We start from the raw sequence: 14,974 nt of genomic DNA, 5'->3' as shown, positions 1-14,974 counted from the left end.
CCAAGAATGGGCCTCTTTATTGGGTAGACTTTGTAGCAGAATGTACCAGCTGGACCTGCTTGGTCCAAGTTCTTAACAACTTAGTGTCCCAGTTACCAAATCTAAAGGAGGATGACAACCCTTCATCTGTCAGAAGACCTTGATAGGATGCTCTGAGGTCCAGGACCAATGGTCAAAGGAGAACACACTGGCGATGCCTCAGCTATGGAGCCATGACTTTGAGCACATGGTTTTCCAGACCCAAATGGAATAAAAGAAGAGGAAATTGGAAGATTTGAGCCGAGGAGGTCAGGTTCCATTAAGCACACTCAACCATTGCTGTATGCCTTTCTGATCCCCATGGCTTCTATTCCCTCAAGTTTGTCTGCTCCACTAACTATGGCCCAGTTGAACTTGGGCTTCAACTACTTTATTCCAGGATTTCTCAAGCTCATCATTATTTATGACTTTAAAGTTAAACCAACTGGGCTCAGAGAAGTTAAATTACCTGCACACAGCTGAGTGGTTTGAAATAAGTCTGACTCCCAAACCTAAGCTTGTTGCACTACAGTATACTTTCTACCTACTGGAACATGGGGCAGGCAGAAGGACAGTCTTGGGAATAAGTAACAAGGTACTAGGAATAGGAAGTAAGGTCATTAGAGCAACCATTCCAAGGAGCTTTGGTTTAATGGAAGAAAGGTACAGGTTTCTGGCTGACCCAATACAACACCTGACATCAGCACATTCCATGGTTACCCCTGGGGGATGCAATTCCCAGGTCCCAGTCCCCTGGAAGCCTGGAGCACATGGTCTCACCCTGAAAGTCTGTCTACAGAGCTGAACAAAAGAAGTAAGGGCAGATTTTATTAACAAATACACATACAGTGTCTATCATGTTGTAGGCACTGATCTAAGCACTGTAGCAATATTGTCTTTGAACCCTCACAAGGAAGGTACAGTTCTTTTCTCCTGCAAGATGGGAAACTGAGTCACAAAGACATTAAATAACTTGCCAGGTTACACAGCTAGCAGGAAGTAGAGATAGAATTTGGATTCAGGCAGTTGGGTTGCAAAGCCTGCATCCTTGACCATGATACTGTACTACCTATCTGAACCCATCTGGTTTTGACCCCGTGGTTTCTCTGTTCCCAGAACCCTGGCATCCTAGTTTGAAGGGTTTGTTTGATGCCTAAAGCAGAGATAGCCAGCCTTGCTCTCACTGACAGCCACTGGAGTCCAGCCAATAAATTACCAATGGGCCATCAAAAAGGAGGCTTCAAACTCATGCAGAAAGACCCTGTAGGATAAATTCATGGGAAAGCTCAATCTGTTCTGGATGTGTCTACTTCCTAGCTTCCCCTGGGATTTTTGTCTATTCTCAAGTCAAATTCCAAGGCTGTCAACTTCCCCTTGTCTTGCTGTTTCCCTCAAATGTGTTTATTTTACTATGGCCCAGAAAAGTCCTCACCCTTGGCAACGGGGGCTGTGAATCACATTGTGGCTTTTCACCTCCCATTGGCACTAGGCAAACAGATCACCACTGGTAAGAGTCTCTTTCCACACCTCTTGGAACTCACTGCTATTATGGCCTGTGCTGAGCTGTAAGATTTGTTTATGTGTCTCTCTCTATCCTTTTAACTTGTGAACTCCTGGAGGGAATAAGCCATCTTATTCACCCAACACATCTAGTGTAGAACCTGGCACTTAGAGAGACACTTTATAAATGTTTCTTGAACAGGTAGGTGAGTGGATGGATGGATGGATGGATGGATGGATGGATAGGTGCATGGATGGATGGATGGATGGGATGGATAAGTAGATGAATGGATGGACGGATGGGTGGATGGATGGATGGACAGACAGGCAGACAGACAGACGGACAGACAGATGGATGGATGGATGGATGGATGGATGGATGGATGGGTGGTTGGGTGAATGTACCAGATAACTCTTAGTGAGATCACTTTTCTTCCCCATCCAAGCCCTGTTCAACTCCTGTTGACAGATGCAATAGACTCCTAAAGGGCTCTTCACCTCCACTCTGCCCCCCTCCAAATCTTTTATTCATAAAGCATCCAGAGGTTCTATAAAGATGCAGATTTGATTATGTCAGCCTTGCTCCATCTCTGCCTAAAATACATTAATGACATCCCCCTGTCCTTAGAATAAAATCCAAAATCCTTCCCAGAGCCTATGTGGTACTACAAGCTGTGATATCTACTGACCACTCCACTCTCATTCCATGTCAGCCTCCTACTCACTGATAACAGTTGGATACCCTGGCCATCTTTCATTTCCTAGAATGAGCCCAGCTCTTTCCTGCCTCAGGGCCTGTGTCTGAATTTGCTGTTCTCTGTGTCTGGAATGCACTTCCTCTGACTTTTTGCATAACTGATTCCTTCTCCCTCTGGTCTCAGCTTCAAAATAAATTCTTGGGGAGATTTTCTCTGCCTCCTCCATCTAAACTATACCCCACATCTTCTTTATAGCATGCATGTAGTAATCCACTTTCATTATAGCACTTTATTGAACATTTGAACACAACATATTGGACACAAAGCATTATTAGTTAATGTCTGTCTTCTAGACAAACTGTAAGCTCTAAGAGGGCAAGAAGAGCATCTGTCTTATTCCCAGCTGAATCCTTAGTACTCAGCAGACAGCAGGTACTCAAAATACTTGTAATACATGTTTAGATGAATGGAGGGACAGGCACAAGATAGATTCTGACATTTCCTAAGAATGAGGACACCTGGAGTACTGCATGAGGGGAATGACCAGGCCTCTTTCTCTTTCTCTGAACATTACTGATAAATAAGTTTAGGTACAGAGTCATGATATCTGACTACCTTGGAATCTCTTTGATCAGTAAATCCAACTTCATCTTATATTTGCAGAGATGGAGCCCAAGAGTGGAAGTCATTTGCCCAAGATAACCATCAGAGGGGCTGCTAGTTACCTGCACAATAGACATTTTCTTCTTCTTCACTAAGAACAGAACCCAGATTTTCTTGATAATGATGATTAGCGCAACTTCTATCATTTTTTTAAGTTTGTTTGTTTGTTTGTTTATCTGCTGAGTACTAAGGATTCAGCTGGGAATAAGACAGATGCTCTTCTTGCCCTCTTGGAGCTTACAGTTTGTCTAGAAGACAGACATTAACTTATAATGCTTTGTGTCCAATATTTATTTATTTACTTACTTATTTGAGAGAGATAGAGTGAGCAGGGGAGGGGCAGAGAGAGAGAGAGAGAGAGAGAGAGAGAGAGAGAGAGAGAGAGAGAAAGAGAAAGAATATCGCAAACAGGCCCTGTGCTGTCAATGAGGAGCCCAGTGCAGGGCTCGAACTCAGGAACCATGAGATCATGACCTGGGCTGAAATCAAGAGTCAGATGTTTGACCCACTGAGCCACCCACACAGCCCAGAATCTGCATTTTAATAAGATCCATTCTGTGGTGGTTCATATAGATGTTCAGACTTGAATGTCCATCTTAGTGAAGACTGGGGCTAGGGACAGGACAAGGCAGCCTATGTCCTGATCCCTAAAGCACATTCAGGACCTATTTGTAAGAAAATGGCATCCATGCCTGGTGCCACAGGAGATGGGGACACAAAGCTGACAACCAGCGTAGCTGCCCAAATGGAACTGATTAGCCCCCACCCACCATCCTTTCCATCTTGCTGTCTCCGATTTCCCCTTTTACACCCTTCTCTCCATCCACAGCATAGTGGTTAAGAGACTACTGGCGTCAGATCTGCCTTGATTCAACTTTTACAACTTTTTTGAAAATTTATTTACTCTCTCCTGAGCCTTGTACCAACTTCATAGCATTGTCATGGAAATTAAATGAGTTAATACTTCTAAAACACAGAGACCAGAGCTTTGCAATCCTGGATTCATATTTGCATCGCCAAAGGAGCTGATGGTTGAGCCACCCCAGACCAATTAAATAAGAATCTCTAGGGATAGGGCTCAGCATTCATATTAAAATAGATCAAACACAAACCTCTGCAGGTTTTTTTTTTTTTTAATGTGCAGCCAGGAGGGAGAACCACTGACCTAAAGTGATGCCCGGCACAGAGTAAATACTCCATAAACGCTGCTATTGCTAGTCACACTGTGTGTCCTTCCTCACACACACACTAGACTGCCTCATGCCTTTGCTCCAGATGAATCTCATGCCTTAGATAACCTGCTCTTCCTGGACTGCCTGGCAAACAGGTTCCTCCAAGATTCTGCAAGAGTCTCCCATCCTCGTGTAGCCTTTCCTGATTCCTCCAAAGAGTACTGACCACTTCCTCCTCCTGCTTCTAGTGTAACTGAGCTGCTAATAAAAATACTGACTTTGTCCTCTTATGGAGGATTTAGTCTATCCTGGGCCTTGTGCTGGGTCATGTGTACATTTCCTTTTTTGCTCTAAGGCAGGTTCCATTCAAAGCCCCATTGTATAGATGAGGAGACAAGGATCCAGAAAGGTGCAATGACATGCCTAAGATCATTCAGCTGGTACCCTGGGCAGGTGATATTTGTACTCAAACTGAGTGGCTCCAGAGCCTGGGTTCAAACCCCTATACCACTTCACTGGCATTTGCACAACTGTCTCCTGCTATAGACTCTTAAGTCTTTCAAGGACAAAGACTGTGTGTAATTTATCATTGTACTTCTAACACCTGGGACATGTTAGGTGCATAACAAATGATGTAATTAATGGACTTCCAGGGTAGGGTGTGATAGATATCAACCACCTACTGTGTGCCAGGCAATCTGCTTGCCACATTCCTAATACTAGGTGCAAGAAAGCATAGAATTTGAACCAAGAGCCCTGGTTTCAGTCTCACTGGGATCAAAGACTGCCCACACAACTCCCAGGCTAGTAACCATTGGTGAGTTACATGATCTTTCTAAGCTGTAACTTTTCATTTGTAAGTAGGGACAGCAAATATGGTTATTTCAGAGGACTGAGTGACACATACAAGGCACCTAGCATAGCGCCTGGTACATAGCCAGGGCTCAGCAAATGTGAGCTGCTACTGGCATCTCATTGTACCCCACAAACACCTGTTGAGGTAGCTACTGTTATCAGACTGTTATTTTCTTTTTTAGCTGAGGAAACTGAATCTCTTGCCAGAAGATGCAAAGCTAGTAAGTGGCAGAGCAGGGACAAGAACCCAAGATGGTCTGACAGTAAGTCTGTGCTCCTTTCTCTCCAGATTCTCTCAGGCAGACAAAGTGGTTTAGTAATCATGCCTGCTCCCCTGGAGAAGGTTGCTGGCTGGGAGCAGTGGGGAGAGCAGCTTGCTGGAAGGAAGAGGCTGCCTCAAGCATCCAGGCTCAGAGGGAGACACCATCCTCTCTCACTCCCTGCATCTCTATGTGTGCCCAGGAGACAGGTGGCCCTAAGGACTGCAGGGGTGATAGCTAGTGGGCAGAGTGCAGGGAGAGGAGAGATGAGAATGACAAAAGGGGAGGAGGAAGGGTGGGGGAGTGTGAAGGTAGGGAGAGGGCTGGTGGTAGCCCAGGATGACTGTCCAGAGCAGATGGAAAGGTGACTAGGATAGCTGAGGGCAGGGAGCTAGGAGGCTGAGGAGAGGGAAAAGTGGCCTGTCTCCTCATGGTGGTGAGCTGATCTCCCCCTAAGTGGAAAAGCTGTTGCCATGACAACGCCCAGAGCCAGATCAATGCTTGGCATTGGATGGAGCTCTCAGTCACTGCCATCTCCCTCTCCCTCTCTCTCCCCTGAAGTGGGGAACACGTGAGGGAGTGTGGGTGGGGGAGGGTGGGAGATCATCTCTCGCTCCCCAGAGCCTCCTGGAGTCATGACAGGGATCCCCAGAGCCCCCAATCTAGTACAGGAGAGTGGGCTTAGTGGGGGACAGGAGGCGATACTCTGCCTACCTCCTAGCTCCTTTGAATATGGGGCAAGGAGGGAGGACAAGGTTCCCCGGAGAACTGGAGTAACCTCCTGGCCTTTATCACTGGGGCTCAAGGGTACAGAAATCAAGTGTCACCTTCTAACCTCAGTCATGCACAGAGACCTGCAGAGAGGATCACAAGGCATGAGTTCAAATTTCTTACTAGGCTTCCCCTTCAACATGTGGAAAATGCCGCCAGGGATAGATTTTCTCTGAGGTTCCTTTCAGCTCTAAAAGCAGTGACTTTTGGGGGCGCCTGGGTGGCTCAGTCGTTTGAGCGTCCGACTTCAGCTCAGGTCATGATCTCATGGTCTGTGAGTTCGAGCCCCGTGTTGGGCTCTGTGCTGACAGCTAAGAGCCTGGAGCCTGCTTCTGATTCTGTGTCTCCCTCTCTCTCCCCTCCCCCACTTATGCTCTGCTCTGTCTCTCAAAATATGAATAAACGTTAAAGAAAAAATAAAAGCAGTGACTTTTTTTTTTTCCTGTTAGTTTTATGAGGCAGAGTCACCTTTCTGGTGTGACTGGAGAACCCCCATGGAATGCCTTCCTGCCTCAATGTAAGTCTCCTCACTGGCCAGTTAAGAAGATCTGACAGGCCACTAGAGGGTCCACTTATTTTGAGCTTCTTATACAAAAGCAAATACCACAAGGCAGGATAATGTATTAGCATATTACCAGGAGACAGGCCAGAGGCTCTGGAGCTCTCAGACCTTGAGTGGAATGCTAAACCCACCAATGACTGACTCGTTGATGCGAGTCCAAGTTCAAGGGGATCCATCAAGGATGAGCAGTGTGTCACTGATTTCGGTTCAAGGAGGAAGAAAGGGAGGACAGAGAGAAGGGAAGGGAGAAGGAAGAAGAGAAAGAGAAGTAAAATAATGGTGAACAAGAAATTCTAGCTGCAAAACAATAAACTCCTTTCCCAAAGTCTAAAGGCCACAGGGTTTCACCAGAAGCCCCACCTGGATGGTGCAGAGAACCCCCACCCAGTCACCTCCACTTTCCCTCAAAGTCTGGCCTCAGGGTAGTGCATGAGTAATGGTGGAGGAAGCATTACAGAGCAAAGCAAGAAGTTGACAGACTGGGGCTTTCCAGGAAGCCAGGAGAGGGGAGGACGGCACCAGCCACACAGGTGGCCCTTGAAGCCAGGAGATTTCAAGAAACTCCAAGCCTCTAAAAGCCTGGCAGTGGCTCCCCAGCATCCAGACTGGAGCGGTTAGTGTCCAGGAGCTGGCCCTGAAGGATAGAGACAGAGGCTGGGGAAAAGGCTGGCACTGAGGCAAAGGCATCAAGTTCTGCTCACTAACAGCAGCTGGAGATGCCAGCCTCCTGCTGTCTGCTTTGGTTTGGGAAATGAATACATTTTTTCAAAAGAGTGAGTTGTGCTCTTACTTTGAAAGTGAGCAAATTTTCTGGCACATAGTAGTCATTTTGCCTGTTAGGAGCATGGTCTGTGCAGTCAGGTGATCCTGGATTCTGCTCCTGATCTGGTCCCTTGTTAGCAGCACAACCCCCAAGTATCAGTGTCTCCCTCTGAAAATGGGGATAGGGGATGTCTATCCTGGAGTGCAGCTGTAGGGATTAAATGAGATGATGTGTGAATGTTAGTTTAAAACAGCTGTCTTCTAACTCTGGACGTGCAAAGTGACAGAGGGGAATTTCTTCTAGAATCTCTGGGTCCAGGGTGGGTGGGGGGTGCTGGAATGGTCTCTGAGGGGCCGTAGGAGGACACATCACTGGAGCTGTGAGGAAGCCAGTGTGTGAGATGATGGAGACGGACATGGGGCCATGTAAGAGCAGAGCATTGCCTTTCTGTGGGGTGAGATTTTACAGAGAGCCCCATTTTACAGAGAGGCTAAGGCTTACAGAAGGGTTGATATTTACCCAAGTTCACCTGGTCACCAAGCCCCACCAAGTGATGGAACCAAAGTGCAAGTTCAGGTGTTTCTGCTTTCATAGCCTAGGCCCTTCCCATAATCTCCTCAGAGAGGGCAGCACATAAACGCAGGTGGTACTGGCACCCACTCAGGCAAGGGACTTCACCTCTCTGAGCCTCAGTTCCCTATCTGTAAAGTAAGGGTTAGATATGCTAATGTATATGAAAGAGTCTACAATTTCAGGTACACAATAGTGTATGGAGAAGATGCTGTTCTAAGAGTCAGGAGTCCTGGGCTGTAGTCTTGCCTCTGTATCATTGTGCTGTGTGACCTTGAACAAATCACAACCTCTCTGGGCTTTACAAAGAGCATTACAATTTCCAAGGGAACTTTAATGTTTATTTATTTTTGAGAGAGAGAGAGAGACAGAGCACGAGTAGGGGAGGGACAAAGAGAGAGGGAGATGCAGAATCTGAAGCAGGCTCCAGGCTCTGAGCTGTCAGCTCAGAGCCTGATACAGGGCTCGAACTCACAAACCGTGAGATCATGACCTGAGATGAAGTCAGCCACTTAACCGACTGAGCCACCCAGGAGCTCCCCCAAGGGAACTTTAACACAGGAGTGACTCAACCTCCCCTCTAGAGATTCTGATTCATTTGGTCTGGGAGGGAGCCTACATATCTGGGTTCTTCTAAGCCCCCAAGTTCTTTGGATAAGCAAACAGGGTCCAGATGACAACAATGGTCCTCAGATGTACTCCCTGAACCAGCAGCATGGGCATCACCTGGGAACTTGTTAGGAATGCAAAATCTCAGGCCTCCCAGGGACCTACTGAATCAGAAACATGGGTGATCTGCTTTTACAACCCCCCTCCCACCTCTCCTGGTAATTCTGATGTACATTCAAGTTTGAGGGTCTCTGGGCTATAGGAGGAATCAATCCTAAAAGCCTACACTTTTTAGGTCGTGCATCAGAGGAACAAGATGAAAGAACTGGGTAAGAGCAAGAGAAAGTGTGGGCAAAATTGGGAAAACAAAGAGGGATGGGAGAAGAGACCCAAAGAATCCAGAGGCAACCTTGACTTTGTCCCTGGGTGAGCTAGCATCACAGCTATGAAATGTGCTAAGAAATTTAAAAGGCTTCCAAAGACATGCTTCTCAAAACAAGGCATGCAGTGGGGGTGGCTGAAGCCACAGAACGAAGATGGCGTGTCTTCCCGGAAAGTCAATTTACCAGAACATGTTTTAGGGGAAAAAGTTAAATTATTTCATCAATGAGTAACTGAAAACATGACTGTTAGATTAAAGCAAACAGATCTATGGTGCCACAAAATACCACCTGCTTGTACACTTCTTAGATAAAAGGAAAGCCTCAAAGACATTTTATACTTGCATTGGGGAGTTTTAGACAACAGCCTTGGACCCCTTGGGGACCAGTTCTCTTTTCCTTGCCTTTTGGTGGAAAACACAATGATTAATGAATGAATTAATGGACTGATTGGTTAGATAAATGATTGGAGTCCCTACCTTGTGCCAAACATCCCACTGGACACCAGGGATGCACCAGTAACAAAAATGGGCAGAGTTTCTGCTCTAGAAAAGCTTACAGTATAACAAGGTGTGGTGAGCAGGCTCCAGCAGTAATGGGCCAGTCTGGAGTGAGGTCATGAAAGACTTCTACTGAGGAAGAGACAATGGAATTCAGACGGGGAGACCAGTGTGAGAAGCCTATTCCCAGGAGGTCTGGGGAAAGCATTCCATGTCTCTTGCTTCCCTTCCCTAGAACTCTTTTCTTTCTGTACCTTTAACCCTCAAATCATGCCCAACTCCCTCCAGGAAATGTTTCCTGACCCACTCCAGCAACTCTGACCATCCTCTGAATTTACATAATCTCATTCTTCCAGCACCTCTGGAATCACTACTCACTCACACTTTCTGTCATTTGGGTCCCATCTTCATGATGTTTTTCCATACCCAAATGATATCAACACCAGAGCTGACTTCATCTTTTATCCAATACCATTATAAAAAAACCATGAATAAATAATATCATAAATATGCCATAGGAAAAGGGGTAAAGGGATAAAGTATAAAGGTATAATTGTCTCTCTGTTATAGAGGGAGACTGGCAAATGTTACAAGCGTGTTCAAGGCAAATCAGCACTCACTGAGACATTCTCCTTGAGACCCCAGGAAGACCAGAGAAGATACAAGAAGGGAAATGCAAGTGCTTTGTGATCTGATAGTTGTGTAGTTCCTGAAATAACTTCATGTTCCACTAATGGTACACAGTGTTGCCTATTATTATTATTATTTTTTGCATGTTTCATGTTTTGTTTTCAGGAGGATGTTAGAGCTCTGTAACAAAACTATAAAATCCACAAGGATAAGGCTCCTTTACATTCCCCATAGCACCTATGGTAAGTGTTGGAATGTTTCTCTTTTTTTTTAAGTTTATTTATTTTGAGAGTGAGTAAGTGTGAGCAGGGGAGAGGCAGAGAGAGAGAGAGAAAGAGAGAGAGAGAGAGAGAGAGAGAGAGAGAGAGAGAGAATCCCAAGCAGGCTCTGCACTTTAATGCTGGCAGCGCATTAAGCATCCTTAATCTTTTCCTTGAACTGTGCTAAACCCTTTGCATGTGTGACCTTCTTCTTTCCCACGATATCTCTGGTACAGAGGTAATATTGTCATCTCAACTCTACAGAGAAAAAACAGGCTCAAGAGACAGAAGGAATTGACTTGATTGGGTTCATCCAGGAAGTAAGAGGCAGAGGGGGAGCTGGACCAGGTGTGGCACTGAAGCGCTCAGGGTCATTGCAGCCCATGACTCAGACCATTTGGACACAATTGGGGTAGCTCAGGCCTGCGTCACAGGTATTCTGATGAACAGTGCTTACTTTTGCAGAGGGGCCCAGCCCAAAAGATTCTTATGAAAATAAAGTGAGAACATAAATGTAAAAAGGGGTGGAAGAAAAGAAATGAAGCCAAGTATTACACACAACTGATTACTCAGTAAAACCCATTATGAAACTCTCCTCACCTGCTCAGTCCTTCTGTGACTCCCCACTGCCTCCCTATGGGACTCAGACACCCAACTTTCATGTTTTGCCATGATGATCTTCACCATATATATGACCTTCATGCACTGATATTAAGTAATTGAACTGTATTTTGCATGCGCTTGTATGGTTCAATGCAAAATTTAAAAATTATAAAAGGGAACATGGTAAAAACTCTCCCACCCTCTCCTTCCACCCAGGTCCGCTTCCCAGACACAACCACCACTGCTATGGTCTGAATGTTTGCGTCCCCCAACAAAATTCACAATTTGGAATCTTAACCTCCATCAAAATTCACAATTTGGAACCTTAACTTCAAATGGATGGTTAAAAGGCAGGGCCCTTTGGGAAGCAGTTAGGTCATGGGGGTGGAGTCTCCATGAATAGGATTGGTGCCCTGATAAAAGAGACCCCAGAGAGCTCCTTAACCCCTTCTGGATTGTGAGGACATGGTGAGAAGGCACAAGCTATGAACCAGGAAGAGAGCCTTCACCGGAGCGTAACCATGCTTGTACCTTGATCTTAGAATTCCCAGCCTCCAGAACTGTGAGAAATAAATTTCTGTGCTTTTAAGCCACCCTGTCTATGGTATGTTGCTACAGCTGACTGAGCAAACTAAGACAACCTGTATCTGTTTCTTGTGTGTCTACTAATATATAAGCAAACAGACACACACACACAGGCACACATATATACCCTTTTTAAACAAAAATGAAGCATATGGGGCATAATGGTCTTCCAACTGCTTTTATGACTTAACAATACACCTTAGAGCTTATTTTATATCATAATGTAAAAACTTCCTCATTTTTTAAGGCTGCTTTGTGTTTGTTTTCCCCATTCTTCAACCAGTCTCCAACTGATGAGCAATTAAGTGGTTCCTAATCTTTCGATATTGCAAACAATACAGCATGAATAATCTTCCAATTATTCTATTAATGACCTGGCGTTTTCCTTTCAATCAACTGTTTCTAAAAACTTTTCTCACATCTTAAGCACTATCTATGAAAGCATAGATTTGATGAGCTAATGATATATGTTTCTAATTCACACTAATATAGATAGATAAGAAATCCACAACCATTTAAATCAAAGTGCTTGCCTGTGTATCACCTATAACAATTCTGCTTAGCACATGTGCCATGCATCTACTATCCTGGGAAACACCTGCTGCCCAGAAGTTCCAAACTCTTTGGCCAGACACAGGATGCCCTTGAGGATCTGCCTTCTGCCTCAACTCTCCAAACTCATTTCCCCTGTGTCCTATGCTCAAACCTTGTGGAATCATAGGTCTTTTTTATTTTATTTTTAAAGTGTATTTATTTGGGGGAGGGGTGCGGAGAGAGAATCCCAAGCAGGACCCGTGCTGTCAGCATAGAGCCCAACAGGGCTTAAACTCATGAACCGTGAGATCATGACCTGAGCTGAAATCAAGAGTTGGGTGCTTAACCGACTGAGCCACCCAGGTGCCCCTGTGGAATCACAGGCTGTTTTAGTTGCATGCCAAACTAGATCATGCCCCAGTAACTTTGCACATGCTCCTCCCCTGCTTGGAACAGCATCTATGCCTTGTCCCCTGGAGAACTCCTGTTCTCTTCTCAAGTTGTAGTCCAAGTTCTCCCCCTCCAGGAAGCCCTCTCTGCCTTTTTCATCCAAACCTGCATCCACACACCTGGGGCATGCTTGCTTCTACTTTAACCTTCAGCACACAGAGTTAGTATGGCAGAGTGGTTAAGAAAGTAGGGTCTGGGGGCACCTGGGTGGTTCAGTTGGTTACACATCCAACTTTGGCTAAGGTCATGATCTCACAGTTTGTGAGTTCCAGCCCCATTTTGGGATGTCAGCCCAGAGCCTGCTTTGGATCCTCTGTCCCCTTCTCTCTCTGCCCCTCCCCTGCTCATTCTCTCCTCTCCCTCTCTCAAAAAATAAATAAATGTTAAAAAAGAAAAGAAAAAAAAAAAGAAATGGTCTGAACTGTGTTGCCTGGGTTCAAAGCCCAACTCCACCATATTAGAGGCTTGACCTTGGGCAGATTGCTTAATCTCCTGGGAGTTTCAATATTCCCATTTGTAAAATGGTGATAATCATAACATTGACCCCATAGTGAGGATTAGAAGATGTATTTAGCAGAGTAAATGCTCAGTAAATGTGCATTATGGCTATTACCCTTACAGCTGTTTCCCCCGCTACATTATTAGCTCTTTTTAGCCTCCAAGCTCTTCAGTTTCTAATCCTGTCAGGCCTACCTTCAAAATAGATCTCATTTCTGAGCATATCTCACCCGGGCCACACCGCCAGCTGAGCACAAGCCACCGTCCTCTTCCACCCAAGCATCAGCCTCCTAATGGCCTCTGTGTACTGTTCCCAGCAGCCCCTTTAAGATAGAAGTCAGATGCGGTCGTATCCTGCTCTGAACCATCCTGAAGTTTCTATTCTTATTTTTATTCTTAAAATAAAGGTTTCTTATTCTTAAAATAAAACCCAAAGTCCTTACTATGGCAAAAGAGGTCCACCCCATCTGGCCCCTGCCTCCCTCCCTCTTCATGATGCTCTCCCTTCTCCAGCCACACTCACCGCCTTGTTGTTCCTCCAGCACACAGAGTGAATCCCCACCTTAGAGGTCCACTCATTCCTCAGTCTGTTCTTCCCGCAGGTAGCCACAGGGCTCACTCCCTCACTCCATTGAGGCCCTGATCTCTATCCAGAATGACTGCATACCATTCCTCTGTGGTCCTTCTCTGTTCAAAAGACCCATGGCTTCTGGACATCCCAGTGGAATGGATGCTTCATAAAGACAAGGACTTCATTTTATTCCCCACTGTATCCCCAACCCCCCAACCAGTGCCTGGCACATAGTAGGTGCTCCATAAATACTTGCTGAGTGAATGGACAAATGAATGACTGCAGTGCCCAGAACAGGGCCAGCAACATTTCTGAGGATTAGCAAATGTTTGGAGAGGAATGGAGAGAGACAGGGAGAGAGAAGAAACAAGCAAGAAAGGAAGGAAGAAAGGAAGAAGAGATGGAAGCCCAGAGGATTTTGTTTTTTAGTTGTCATGTGTGTTTATTGAGATATAATTTACGTATCATGAAATGTACCCACTGCAAGTGTACAGGTCAGTACATTTCAGTAAATTTCCACACTGAGGAAACCATCACCACCACCCAGTTTTAGAACTGTCCCTCACTCTTCTGGCCCATTTGCTGTCAGTCCTGCTCAGAGCTCTAGTCCCAAACCACCACCAATCAGCTTCTGCACACTCTAATTTTGCCTTTTCTAGAAATTTCATATAAATGGAATCATACATTATGTAGTCTTTTCTGTCTGGCTTTTTCTGCAACGTTTCATAATTATTTTTAGGTTCACCCATGCCATGCATGCATAGTAGCTTGCTCCTTCTTATTCCTGAGTAGCATTCCATGGTAGAGATATGCCACATTTTGTTTATCCATTTTCCAGTTGATGGACATTTGTAGGGTTTCCTGTTTTAGGCTATTATGAAGAATGTTGCCATGACTTTCAGGCACATGTGTTTCCAAATGTCTAGGGTAGATACCTACGAATGGACTTGCTGGGCCATACAATAACAATATAAGTCCCGAAGATTTTGATGCCCTAAGACTTTTGGAATCTCCACTGAGGCTTGTAAGAAAATGCTCCAACTGTGGTAGAGAAAAATGCACGTAAAACTCAGTTTGCGCTGCAAGCCCAGCTCCAAGTCCTAAGTATGTGGCCAATTCATTATGCCTGTGTTTGAAGCCCATTTGCAGTTGTATTTGATGTATTGTCTGTGGGGAGACGGTGAAATTTGCCAGCCTTCAGACTAACAACTGAGCCTAATTTTTCACCCAGTGATTCTAAAGAAGTTTCTTCTTGGCAGAGGCTTGGGCGAGGAACAGTTGAAATTGATTGTGGCAAATGATGTGGGAAGAAGTGATACAGTGTTTACCACCTAAAGTGAAAGGTGAAGTGAACATCATCAGGCAGAAGAGTCTCCTGCACCTCCCCACCCATGCCCTCCCATGAAATTTTGGACCCTGCCAAAGCATCCTGGACCCCCTGTCATCATTGCCAACCACAGAGGCCTTGAAACTTGAGTCTCCACCACCCCAGATCTCAGATCCTGCCAGGTTCATCCTGAAA

This window comes from Acinonyx jubatus, chromosome E3 (genome assembly GCF_027475565.1).
Source record: "Acinonyx jubatus isolate Ajub_Pintada_27869175 chromosome E3, VMU_Ajub_asm_v1.0, whole genome shotgun sequence".
NCBI lineage: Eukaryota > Metazoa > Chordata > Mammalia > Carnivora > Felidae > Acinonyx > Acinonyx jubatus.
The sequence above is the reverse complement of the archived record's forward strand: the minus strand, read 5'-3'. Positions refer to the sequence as shown.